We start from the raw sequence: 13,980 nt of genomic DNA on the forward strand, positions 1-13,980 counted from the left end.
GAAAATCCATTTACAAAGGATACCTTTTCTGAATAAGAATCAATTCGAAATTTGCTTTTACTAGCAGAGAACGTATTTTGGGCCTAGGTGGTGGTTTGCTTTATACTAAGGTGTATCTATCGTTGGCAGCGCAATAGCGCTGCCTAGGTAAAGAACGATGTTGACACAATGTTTTATTTATTTAGACCAGGGCTCTTCGTATCGAAGGAGTTGTCGGAGAAACTTGGAAAAGGACTCATTCGATTGGAGATTGGAACGGCCAATGCCCTTTTTAATAGTCGAAAGTTCCCCAAACACATCCAATCAAAATTTTGACATTGCCATTTTGTTCAGCGTAGTTGATTTCCAGATAGAAATTATGTTTTTGAGGAGGACATTCCCCCACAGCCGTCAGGGCTAGGGTTATAAGTTATGTCCTGGGGGCATTTAATGTTTTTATAGAAAGCTTTGTCATAGAAACTTCAAAAAGGGCTCATTCGATTGGAAATTCAAAGGGCTAGTGCCCTTTTTAATTGTCGAAAGTGATTGGAAGGCAACTATCATCCCTTCCACGCCAACCTTTTATCAAAACACATCCAATCCAAATTTTGAGATAGCCATTTTGTTCAAAGTAGTTGAAAGGTCCGGAAATTATATCTTTGAGGATGATACTCCCCCCATATCCCTCAGGGTAAGGGTTGTAAGTTAAGCCATGGGGGCATATAAGGTTTTATTGAAAGCTTTGTCGTAGAAACTTGAAAAGGAAATTCAAAGGGCTTGTGCCCTTTTTAGTAGTCACACATCCAACCAAAATTTTGAGATAGCAATTTTCTTCTGGAAATTTCTGGAAATTATGTTTTTGAGGATGACACTCCCCCTACAGCCCTCAGGGCAATGGTTTTAAGTTATGCCCTGGGGACATACAAGGTTGTTTTTTTTTTATAGAAAGTATTGTTGTAGAAGCTTCAAAAAGGAATCATTTGATTGGGAATTGAAATGGCTAGTGGTATTTGTAATAGTCGAAAGTAATTGGAGAGCAAGTAACCCCCCTCTCATGCCCACCATTTCCCTCCACACATCCACTCAAAATTTTGAGATAACAATTTTCTTCAACATAGTTGAAAGTTCTAAAAATTATGTCTTTGAGGAGGACAACCCCCTCACAGCCCTCAGGGCAAGGGTTCGAAGTAATGCCTTGGGGAATATAAGGTTTTTATAGAAAGCTTTGTCGTAGAAACTTCAGAAAGGAAAGGGCTGTTCATTCGATTGGAAATTGAAAGGGCTAGTGCCCTTTTTAATCTTTGGAAGTGATTGGAGGGCAACTAACCCCCCTCTCACGCCTACCATTTCCCCAAACACATCCAATCAAAATTTTGAGATAGCAATTTTCTTCAACGTAGTTTAAACTTCGGGAAATTAGGTCTTTGAGGATGACACCCCCCCCCCATCCGTCAGGGCAAGGGTTGTAATTTATGCCCTGGGGGCATATAAGGTTTTTATTGAAAGTGCTGATCGTAGAAACTTCAAAAGGGCTGATTCTATTGGAAATTGAAAGGGCTATTGCCTTTTTTAATAGTTGAAAGTGATTGGAGAGCAACTAACGCCCCCCTCATGCCCACAATTTCCTCAAACACATCCAATCAAAAAATTGAGATAGCCATTTTGTTTAACGTAGTTGAAAGTTCTTAAAATTAGGTCTTTGAGGATGACAACCCCCTCACAGCCCTCAGGTCAAGGGTTGTAATTTGTGCCCTAAGATATATAAGGTCTTTATAGAAAGCGTTGTCGTAGAAACTCAAAAAGGGCTCTATCGATTGTAAATTGAAAGGGCTAGTGCCCTTTTTAATAGTCAAAAGTGACTGGAAGACTTGACATATTTATATTAAAGATCGATGTGGGTACAATGTATTATTGTTATTATTTTTTTGTTAAGACCAAGGCACTTCGTATCGAAGGAGTCTTCGTAGGAACTTCGAAAAGGGCTCATTCGATTGAAAATAGAAAGGGCTAACGCCCTTTTTTATAGTCGAAAGTGATTGGAGGGCAACTAATCTCCCTCCAGCGCCCACCCTCCCATTTGCTCTTTATGTTTAAAACTAAATATTGCCTTATGATTAAATAAAAATGCACTGTGTTAATGCTAATTCCCAATAAGGCATCTCAGCAGTATCCCAGGAACGACTGAGGGTATTATGTTCAAACTTTCGGGGCCACTTCTGCTCTTAAAATTTAACTAAATCAGAATAGCGTAAGTGTATACAAGCTATCAAAGAAAGTAAACAGATTTTTCTGCGAATGGTATCAAGTATTCTATTTCACGTCAACTAGAGGAGGTATGAAACTGAATTAAACACTACTAATTGTGTCCAGATATATTATTTTCCCTGAAAAGACTATGTCAATATAAAACGAATAGAAATTAATTAAAAAACTTTTTTCACAAAATAAGTTTTTCAAAGAAAAGTTAAGAACTCCATTAAGCAAAAAAGGAGCAAAAATAAAATCAAAAATCAAATAATCGGAGTCAGTTCATTCAATGCACCCGGAGTAGTAACATCCCTGTGCGAGCGCTGTGTAAAATTTGTTGTGAAATATCTTGGGCGTTCGTTTATCGATCTATTTGAAAATTATAAACATTATTGGGTAGAAAACAATACAAAAAATTATTTGATAAGCTGACAAGTGAAGTGCCTAGTGAATTATCTTAGGCGTTCGTTTATCGAGCTATTTGAAAATTATAAACATTATTGGATACCAATATGGTTAAGAAAAGCGGAAAGCGATCAAGACAAAACGATTTGGACGAGTCTAGAGGGTCCACGGAATCGACTGATAATGTTTCAAAGTTGGATAAAATCCTTGCAATCGTCGAAGAAACTAAGAATGATATTTCGGAAATGAAAAGGGAAATGAGTGACATTAAGTATGGTTTAGCGTCCCTAACGTCTCGTGTTGAAGATTTGCAATTAGCAAAAGTGACCCACGAAAAAGAGTTATCCAGTATTAAGCAGGAAATATCGGCACTACGTAAACAAATTGCAAAGGAACCTGGTTTTGGTGAGTTAGCTACGAGAGTCCTTGTGGTAGAAAACATTGATAGAAGAAGGAATATTATTCTATGGAACATTAAAGGTGAATCTAACTCAAAAGCTAAGGAGCATGTTAACGCCTTACTTTCCCAACATCTTGGGATTAATACCCAATTTGAACTACTTGAGTTTACGCATCGACTTATCAAAATCCAGCTCGAGGATGATAAGGACAAATTCTGTATCCTTCGGGGAAACAAGAAATTGCGTGAAAACCCGTTCAGAAGAGTAGCCGGAAGCGAATCTCCCTATGTCTATATAACAGATGATGTGACGAAAGGTGTTCGTGACATTCGTAACTCCCTGAAAATCAAACAGAAAGAATTGAGAGAAAAGGGAGCCAGTGCTTGGATCCCCCCAGTCGTCCCACCTGCATTATGCTTGATTGAGAATGAGCAAAAAGTGAAGCTTAAATGGTGTAATGTCGTATAAGTCAAATGCATAAAAAATGTATCGGAAGTGGATTAAAGGTTTTTTTTAGTATATTTGAGTGGATTTATGATTGTAGTTAGTTGTGATTTAGCTCAGGTATCCGTGATTAAATTGCGCTCGCCTTCGGGTGATGATAAGGATAATGGTTAGAGTGAGTATGATATCAAATATTGTTTATGTATTACTTTTTTGTTCTTATTTTTTATTTTCGAAATTTTTGTTGCCTTTTATTTTTTTATTTATTTTTTTTTCATTTTATTTATATCGGCTAACGGGGACGGGATGCGAAGTTTTTGTTGAGTTTAGATTATGGATGAGTTATGTTTTGCACAAATCCATGTTGGTAGGCTGGAGGATATTGGAAAAAAATACCCTTTACATTAATAATATCTTTAATGGATATTCTTCTCAGTATAAAGATTTGACAGATTATTATCATGCACATAAAAATAAATATTTTTTTGTTCATGATCTTCCACATTTAAATAATAAATTTAAACGACTATAATTTTGGAATTGTAGAGGATTAAATAGCAGCTTAAATTTTTTGCATGATTTTCTTAAAAGGTCATCAACAGATGTGTTCGGAATTTGTGAGACATTTCTTGATAAAAATAATACATTCCAACATTATGAAAATTATAAGTTTTTTCATGCTAGTTGAAAACAGAATGAGAGAGGAGAAGTTGGTATTTTTATACGAGATGTTTTTGCATCTTCTTTAAGTAATGAATTTATGGTTTGGAATGTTGAGATGTTAATTTAGAGTTGTGTAGTAGAAGTAAATGATGGAATAAATGTCTTTTGGGTAATTGTAGTATACCGGCTACCATCGTCTAGTCTTCACGAGTTTTTAAGACAATATGAGTCATTGTTAGATGCCCTCACCCAACAACACAATCCGTTTTATGTAATGGGGGATTTTAATATTGATTTAATGCGACATAATGTTTCGACATCGAATAAGGGATTAGAATTTTTGAATATTTCATTTTTACATGGTTTGTCACCTACTTGTTTACTACCATCAAGAATCTGTGATAACCATGCAACTCTTATTGATAACATTTTTACATCTGAAAATTGCCTTGATACCCATATTATTTTGAATGATACATCTGATCATTGTGTTGTTGTTTCTGACTTCTCTGGATCAGGAGTGGAACGTGAAAAGAGACCAAATAAAAGTTATAAAAGGATAATTAACCAAAATAAGATAGATGAGATGAAAGTAAAAATAGGAGATATAGATTGGAATGATGTCCTAAATGTTGAAGACCCGAATCAGTCAATTGTTTATAGTAAATTTAACCAAATATTTGACCAAGTATGTCCTATGGTATTAAGAAAGAGTAAGGATTTGCCTCGTAAACCATGGGTTACTGAAAGCCTGTTAAAGAGTATAAAAGAAAAAAATAGATTGTGTAAGGTGAAAATGCAGTACCCAAATGAAATTAATATTGAAAATTTTAAAAAAATATAAAAACCAGTTTACTCTTGTTCTCAGAGAAGCAGAAGCAAAATATTATCAAAATGAATTTCGCAAATGTGATTCACCTCGGAAAACATGGAAAATAATAAATAAAAAAATAAATAATGTTAAAACAAGAAATATTCCATCTCACATTACAAGTCATCAAGGAGTTAAGATAACTGATGAGAGAGGGATGGCGGAAGCATTTGCTGACCATTTTAGGAAAGTCGGACATGGTCTGGTGGATCAAATTTCTGCTGGAACACATAATCATAGAAAATATTTACCAAATAAAGTAGATAAGACTATATTTATGTACCCTATCCGGTTCTTGGAATACCAAAGAGCCGTTACTAGTTTGAAAAATGGATTTTTGACAGGGTGTGATGGTATATCAACTTTTCTGTTTTAGGAATTAGTTGGTGTATTTCTTCAGCCGATTTTATATATTTTTAATTATTGTATAAAAAATGGATATTTCTCTGTTTGTCTTAAAGTATCTAAAATTTTAACCTTGTTTAGAAAAGGTGATAAAGATAACCCAAACAATTATAGGCCTATTACTATTTTATCACCCGTTTCTAAAGTTTTTGAAAAGATAATAAAAAGTAGATTTATTTCATTTCTGGTAAAGAATAATTTTTTTTCTCCTAATCAGTTTGGTTTTTTGGGTGGTAGATCAAAAGAGCAAGCATTAGCTGCTTTACATCATTTCTTATCAGAGGGTATTGGATGATAGTTATTTGGCGGCAACTATATTTTTTGACATAAAAAAAGCTTTTGATACAATAGATCATGCAATTCTTTTTGATAAGCTGGAAAATATAGGAATCCGTGGAATAGCTCTGGATTTAATGAGATCGTATTTATCTGAAAGAAGTTTTAAAGTCCAAGTTTGTGAAGAATCATCTCATATTTTCCCGTTAGAAAATATAGGGGTACCGCAGGGATCTGTATTGGGGCCGATACTTTTTTTGATTTATGTAAATGATCTTCCAAATTGCATGCCTTCAGGTGATGAGTTAGCAATATTGTTTGCGGATGATACAGCAATTAGTTTGAGGGCGGGCAACGAGGAGCACCTACGATTGTCCTTGGAGACTGTTGCTTTGAATGTAAATTCTTGGTTTCATGATAACCGATTAATACCTAATTTAGAGAAGTCGGAATTTATGGTTTTGGGAGAAGTTCGAGGTCAGTGAAGCGTGTGTCATTTCAAATTATTAATATTGGAGCTTCTTCCATAAAAAGAGTGGATTTATTTAGATATTTAGGTATTTATATTGATTCAACTCTGTCGTTTAAGACGCATATTAGTAAACTTAAAGCAACAGTGTCCAGGAATCTCGGTTGTTTGCATAGATTAAAGTTTCTGTTTCCATACCAAATCATTAGAACTTTATATTTTTCATTAATTGATTGTTATTTCCAGTATTGTCCGAGCGTTTGGATGCTGACTTTCCCTTCACATTTACGAGGACTCCAAATTGTTCAAAATAAATCAATAAAAATTCTGGACCGTTTTTTAGCACACCCCAGGAAGACAGAGGAATTATCTGAAATTAAAACATCTTTTCTATTTCTTGATATTCTGGATTTACAACAAATTTTGCACCTTAATTTGGGCATATGGTTTATGAAAATCCAACATAAAGATCATTTTTTCAATAGTATGAAACTTTTGGTTGAAAATAAACATAGCCATTTATCAAGAGCTAGGATTAAGTTTCTTTTCCCGTTTGTTAAAATTGAGAAATCCAGACTAAGTTTAAGATATCAACTTCCTCATATTGCGAATAAATATAAGTTATTTGAATTATAGTAAGTGAATCACCATCACTATACATATATAAAAAGAAATTGAAAAAGATGGTCCTTTCAGCCTACAGTAGCGGGGATTGATTGTATTATTGATTTATTTATAAATTGTTACTAAATCCCATCCCTATCTCCGTGAGTCGATAGTTAAGTTATGTATGTTTTTTTTTTTTTTTTTTTTTTTTTTTTTTTTTTTCTTTCTCATTTTTTCTTTAAATTTATTTTAAATTTTGTTATGTTCTTATCAAATTTTCTTTTCTTTCTAAAGCTATGTTAGCGGGAAGTGTAATTTTTCCCCCCTATTGTTTGATAAAGGAGACATTACGAGATTCCTCTCTTCTCCTTTGTAGAAAATTTATGTATATGTTTTTGTTAAATAAAGTCAAGTCAAGTCATTAAACCAAAATTGAGCCAAAATAAAAAAAAATAATCTACCAAGCGTGAAACTACCACAAATCAGCATCGATAAATAAATGAAACCCAAAACGAAAAGAAATTACAATAGATAACGGAGTGAAACTCAAAACGAGCAGAAATTAACATCGGTAAGGCTCAAAACCCCTATGCCTTCCCAAGGCCAGAACATAATTTGAAGTTTACTGAAAAAAATACAAATGAATTTGGATTGTCTTTTTTAAAATACATATTCTGATATTCAGTAATCAAAATGTTAATATAATTTGTTTTATTAAAGTTATAAAAGTAAAAACATACTTCAATCAAGCGCTGCCTAAGTAAGGAACGATGTTGGCACAATGTATTATTTTTTTTCTTTTAGACCAGGGCACTTCGTATCGAAGGAGTTGTCATAGAAACTTTGAAAAGGGCTCGTTTGATTTAAAATTGGAAGGACTTGTGCCCTTTTTAATAGTTGAAAGGGATTGGAAGGCAGCTAACACCCCTTCAACGCCCACCATTTACCCAAACACATCCAGTCAAAATTTTAAAATAGCCATTTTGTTCAATGTACGTGAAAGATCCGGAAATTATGTCTTTGAGGAGGACACTCCCCACACAGCCCTCTGGACAAAAGTTGTAAGTTATGCCCTGGGGGCCTGTAAGGTTTTATAGAAAGTATTGTCGTTGAAACTTCACAAAGGACTCATTCGACTGGAAATTCAAAGGGCTAGTGCCCTTTTTAATAGTCGAAAGTGATTTGAGGGCAACTAGAACCCCTCTCACGCCCTCCATTCCCCAAACACATCCAATCACAATTTTGAGATAGCCATTTTGTTCAACATGGTTGAAAGTTCTGGACTTTGAGGATGACAACCCCCTCACAGCTCTCAGGGCAAGGGTTGTAAGTAATGCCCTGGGGGCATATAAGTTTTTTTTTTTTATAGAAAGCGTTGTCGTAGAAACGTCAAAAAGGGCTAATTCGATTGGAAATGTAAAGGGCTGGTGCTCTTTTTAATAGTTGAGTGATTGGAGGGCAACTAGCCCCCCTCTCACGCCCACCATTTCCACAAACACATCCAATCAAACTTTTGAGATAGCCATTTTGTTCAACGTAGTAGAGTATATTATGTCTTAGAGGATGATAAACCCCCCATACACCTCAGATCAAGGGTTTTAAGTTATGCCCTTTGGGCATATAAGGTTTATTTAGCCAGAGCTGTCGTAGAAAGTTCAAAAAGGGCTCATTCAATTGTAAATTGAACGGGCTAGTGCCCCTCTTAATAGTCAAAAGTGTTGGAGTATAACTAGCACCCCTACCACGCCCACCATTTCCCCAAACATATCCAATCAAAAATTTTGAGATAGCCATTTTTTTAGCGTTGTTGAAAAGTCCGGAAATTATGTCTTTGAGGATGAAAATCCCACAACAGCCCTCAGGTAAAGAGTTGTAAGTTATGCCCTAACTACAAAAAGGGCTAATTCGATTGGAAATTGAAAGAAATAGTGCCCTCTTTAATAAACGAAAGTGATTTGAGGGCAACTAACCCCCCCCTCTCGCCCACCATTTTCCCAAACACATCCAATCAAAATTTTGTGATAGCCATTCTGTTCAAAGTAGTTGAAAGTTCTAGAAATTATTTATTTGAGGATGACCCCCCCCCCGCTGCCAAGCCCCTCAGGGCAAGTGTTGTAAGTTATCCCTGTGGGCATATAAGGTATAGAAATCTCTGTCGTAGAAACTTCAAAAATGGCTCATTCAATTGGAAATTGAAAGGGCTAATGCCCTTTTTAATAGTCGGAGTCCCCCCCTCACGCCCACCATTTTTCCAAACACATCCAATCAAAATTTGAGATAGCCATTCCGTTCAACGTAGTTGAAAGTTCTAGAAATTAGGTATTTGAGGATGAACCCCCCCCCCCGCCAAACCCATCTGGGCAAGTGTTGTAAGTTATCCCTGGGGGCATATAAGGTATAGAAAGCTCTGTCGTAGAAACTTCAAAAAGGGCTCATTCAGTTGGAAATTGAAAGGGCTAATGCCCTTTTTAATAGTCGAAGTGATTGGAGGGCTATTAACCCCCTTCTCACGCCTACCATTTCCCCAAACACATTCAATTAAAATTTTAGATAGCCATTTTGTTCAGCGTAGTTGAGAGTTCTGAAAATTAGGTCATTGAGGATGACAACCCCCCCCCCCCTCCTCCCCTACAGCCCTCAGGGTAAGGGCATTAAGTTATTTCCTGGGGGCATATAAGGTTTTTATAGAAAGGATTATCGTAGAAAGTTCAAAAAGGGTTCATTCGATTGGAAATTGAATGGTCTAGTGGCCTTTTTAATAGTAGAAAGTAGTTGGAGGGCAATTAACCCCCCTCTCACACCCACCATTTCCCCAAACACATCCAATCAAAATTTTGAGATAGCCATTTTTTTAACGTTGTTGTAAGTTCTAGAAATTAGGTCTTTGAGGACAACAACACCGTCCACAGCCCTCAGGTTAAGGTTTGTAAGTTATGCCCTGGGGGCATATAAGGTTTTTATAGACACTGTTGTTATAGAAGCTTAAAGAAGGGATCTTTCGATTGGAAAATGAAAGGGCTAGTACTGTTTTTAATAGTCGAAAGTGATTGAAGGGCAACTAACCCCCTCTCACGCCCGCCATTTCTCCAAACACATCCAATCAAAATTTTGAGATAGTCATTTTGTTCAACGTAGTTTAAAGTTCTGGAAATTTGGTTTTTAAGGATGACAACCCCCCCCCCCCACAAACCTCAGGGTAAGGGTTGTAAGTTATGCCGTGGGGGTATATAAGGTTTTTATAGAAAGCGTTGTTCAGAAACTTCAAAAAGGGCTCATTCGATTGGAAATTGAAAGGGCTAGTGCCCTTTTCAAACATTTCCCCGAGCACATCCAAGCAAAATTTTGAGACAGCCATTTCGTTCAACTTAGTTGGAAGGCACGGAAATTATGTCTTTGAGGATGGCAAACCTCCCACAGCCATCAAAGCAAAGGTTGTAAATTATGCCCTGGGGGGATATAAGGTTTTTTATAGAAGTCATGGTCATATAAACTTCCGAGGGGGCTCACTGGATCGGTAATGAGACGCTCTAGTCCTCTTTTTAAGAGTCAAAATGATTGGAGGGCAGCTACTCCCCCCTCCAACACACACACACATGTCTTATTGTCCTGAAATGCATCTAATAAAATTTTGAGATAGCCGGTCTATTCGTACAACGAACAGAAATTAATTAAAAAACTTTTTCCACAAAAGAAGTTTTTCAAAAAATAGTAAAGAAAAGTAAAGTAAAAAAGTAAATATTTGCCTCTCAATTACTCGGACTATCTGTTTGGCTTTTTTAACAATTAACCATGTCTTGATGCCTACTGCAAAATACTTTATTTTCAATACAATTAAAACCAAAAATATAAGTAATCGAAATCCAAAAACTTGTCAAAAATGAAAATAAAGAGCAAAGGCATGGGTGGTTAGAAGATATGTGAAAACGACAATTAGAGCGAGCAAAAAATGAAAATAAAGAGTAAAGAAACACATGGCTAGAAGATATGACACTGAGCAAGTGAGCGATTCAAAAATGAAAATGAATAGCAAAGACCCACGCGGTTAGAAGACTTGCGACATCGAGCATGTGAGCGAGTCAAAAATGAAAATGAAGAGTAAATACACACGCGGTTAGAAGAACAGCGGTGGCGTGTCAAAAATAAAAATGAAGAGCAAAGACACACGTGGTTAGAAGACATACGACACTGAACATGTGAGCGAATCAATGAAAATTAACCTGGACAGCGAGAATCAAAACGTGTCGAAATTGGAAACGATAGCGATGAGGATTGGGTTTGGGATTTCCACATGGATACGGTCATTAATGCCTACCATACCTTGGAAAAAAAGAAAGATTTGGCAATATATGTTTTGTAATGACGAAATACAAGCCGAGATAAAACGAACCAAACTAATTGAAAAAGGTAGTGACGATGATTGGGTTTTGGATTTTGACATGGATAATGTCATCAATGCCTACCATACCTTTTAAAATCAAAAACCTGGACCAGATAAATCGTTGGAAGAAAGAAGTGACTGCCCTTTGGATTCTGCTGGGCCTATTGCCACTACTCTTTTCTTCTTCATCCATAATAAGGAAGAAGTTTAATAGCGATTCCCTCAAGACGCAGGTTATTGATTTTCTTCAAGATGCAGGTGTTTGTTACGTAATATGAGTTGCGTGACTTGTTAAACTTATTGAGGATGACGTAATCTCGCGTGACATGTTAAACTTATTGAGGATGACGTTATCACGCGTGACTCCCTAGAGCTCAGGGCCTGCCAGTCAATTGGGGAACCCGGATTGTAACTGTGGACGGATTTTTCGTCAAGATTTAATTTTTTTCGAGATTATTTTCTTCAAGATCTCTTTTTTCTTCAAGATTTTTTTCTTCGATATTTCATTTTCGTCTAGATTTGTTTCTTTTTTCTTCAATATTTTTTCTTCGAGAAATTTTCTTCAAGATTTTTTCCTCTGGGAACCTTTATAATTCGTCATCTAAGATTTTTTCCGCTGTGGGAATCGAACGTAAGACCAGAGATTTCCCCCACAGAATGCTGCCTTAACCACTTTTTCCATAATCCTCAAAGTTGTCATCCTCAAAGACCTAATTTCCAGAAATTTCAACTACGTTGAACAAAATGGCTGTCTCAAAGTTTTGATTGGATGTGTTTGGGCAAATGGCGGGCGTGAGAGGGGGGTTAGTTCCCCTCCAATCACTTTCGACTATTAAAAAGGGCACTAGGCCTTTGAATTTCCAATCGAACGAGCCTTTTTTGAAGTTTCTACGACACCGCCTTCTATAAAAACCTTATATGTCCACAGGGCATAACTTACAACCCTTGCGCTGAGGGCTCTGGGGGAGTGTCCTCCTCAAAAACATAATTTATATCTGGAAATCAACTAGGCTGAACAGAATGGCTACCTCAAAATTTTGATTGGATGTGTTTGGGGAAATAGTGGGCGTGGAAGGGTTGTCAGTTGCCTTCCAATCACTTTCCACTATTAAAAAGGGCACAAGCCACTCCAATTTTCGAAGTTTCTACGACAAATCCTTCGATAAGAAGTGCCCTGGTCTAAGACAAGGAAAAAGACAAAAAAAAAAAAATTAATACATTGTTCCAACATCGTTTTTTACTTAGGCAGCACTATTGCACTGCCTATGATTTCTGTTCGTTTTGGTTTTCATTGATTTATCGGTACTGATGTGTGGTAGTTTCACGCTTGGTAGATTATTTGATTTTATTTTTGCTCATTTTTGGTTTAATGGAGTTGTTTACTTTTCTTTGAACAATTTATTTTGTGGAATTTTTTTTTAATTAATCTTAAAATTAAGAACATATTTAAAAGAAAATATATTTATACACATTAAAAGATACTAATCTTGTTATAAATAGAATTTGTAATTAAGAAATCACGCACATATAGTAGTAACATATTTTTACTGACGTAGGTATTGTCGTTAACATTAAAAAAGAAGTAGCGTTGACAACTACTTGGGTATTTTATAAATTTTTTTCTATCCTTTCATAAATATTTGGCAAGACACTGATATAATTGGATTTAATATAATAGTCGCTAGCGTAATTTTGTTCTTTCTTCTTGCACTTTCGTTTTATACCAATGACAATAAAGGTGTATTCAGTGCTTTTTTTTTGGGGGGGGGAATCTTCAAATACAAAAAGTAATTATTAATTATTTAAAACTGTTTAATTACACATTTGAATTGAGATGGGAAACTTGTTAAGAAGCGGCAGACTATTACAGCAAGAACCTTGGCTCAATTAAAAATGTTCGCTCTGAGCAAGACTCATCCTCGGCTACGACTATAGAACAGGCTGGAGCAACCCACACTAACGAATAACTTGGCTTACATTTCTTCAAATGCTTGTTTTTCAAAACACTCTATAACAAAGCTCGAATATTAAAATATGAGCTTAACGGATAGTGTAGCTATTGTTAACAACGCTATTGAGAAGCAGAAATAAGTTACTGGGGAAATTGGAACTCCGATGTGGAAGAAATTGGAGGATGTGTTAAAAAAAACCGAGGATGGAGAAATATTGAACTCTTGGTCAAAATCAACAGTGGGCAGGACGTTGGAGCAGACTTTAAATCCTTCACGACATCAGCTATTACAACAGTGGATGTGAAGCTTTCCTTTAGCAATTTCAAGGCAATTTTAAGACCAAAACGTCGATATTTTGTATTTCATAATTTGAAGATGTTTGTAGTTAGTAACAATTTCAAACAATGAATTAGCTACTTCAATGTGATGTTTTTTTTATGAATACTCTGTTTTTATAACTGAACTTTCCATACCAATTTTTTTCCAACTACCCTTCTTGCAATAAAAATCGTATTTTTCTTTATGTTTTTTTTGAACGTTTTTTTAATGCTTTCTTGATGTTTCTCTTTACACCCTCCCAGAAAGTTCCCATTTTCTTCAAATCTCTCCTGACGACATCCTCCTACCCCAACCGAGGATGACCTGCTTTTGTTTAACCCTAAATGGTTGGCCAAAAAGGACTATTGAAAGATCTTAAGCCGAACTGGCCAGCCATGACAAAAACCAACAAAGAGAAAAATCTCAAAAAAAAAACGAGACTGTGGCCAGTGAAGAGAAACGAAAACTTTCTCTCCACTGGCCACAGTCTCGTTTTTTTTTGTTTTTTTTAGATTTTTCTCTTTGTTGGTTTTTGAAAAAGGACAATCTTTGGCAATCTGTGCTCC

The 13,980-nt window shown here is 35.9% G+C and overlaps 1 protein-coding gene across 7 annotated transcripts in view; it reads left to right on the forward strand.

Moving 5' to 3' along the window:
* The window catches only part of LOC148948866 (uncharacterized), a 289,113-nt gene that overhangs the window by 139,734 nt on the left and 135,399 nt on the right, over positions 1 to 13,980 (forward strand). The gene's annotated exons all lie outside the window — the stretch shown is intronic.

The sequence above is a fragment of the Artemia sp. Qi Xiang Cuo genome, chromosome 9 (assembly GCF_049724085.1).
Source record: "Artemia sp. Qi Xiang Cuo chromosome 9, ASM4972408v1, whole genome shotgun sequence".
NCBI lineage: Eukaryota > Metazoa > Arthropoda > Branchiopoda > Anostraca > Artemiidae > Artemia > Artemia sp. Qi Xiang Cuo.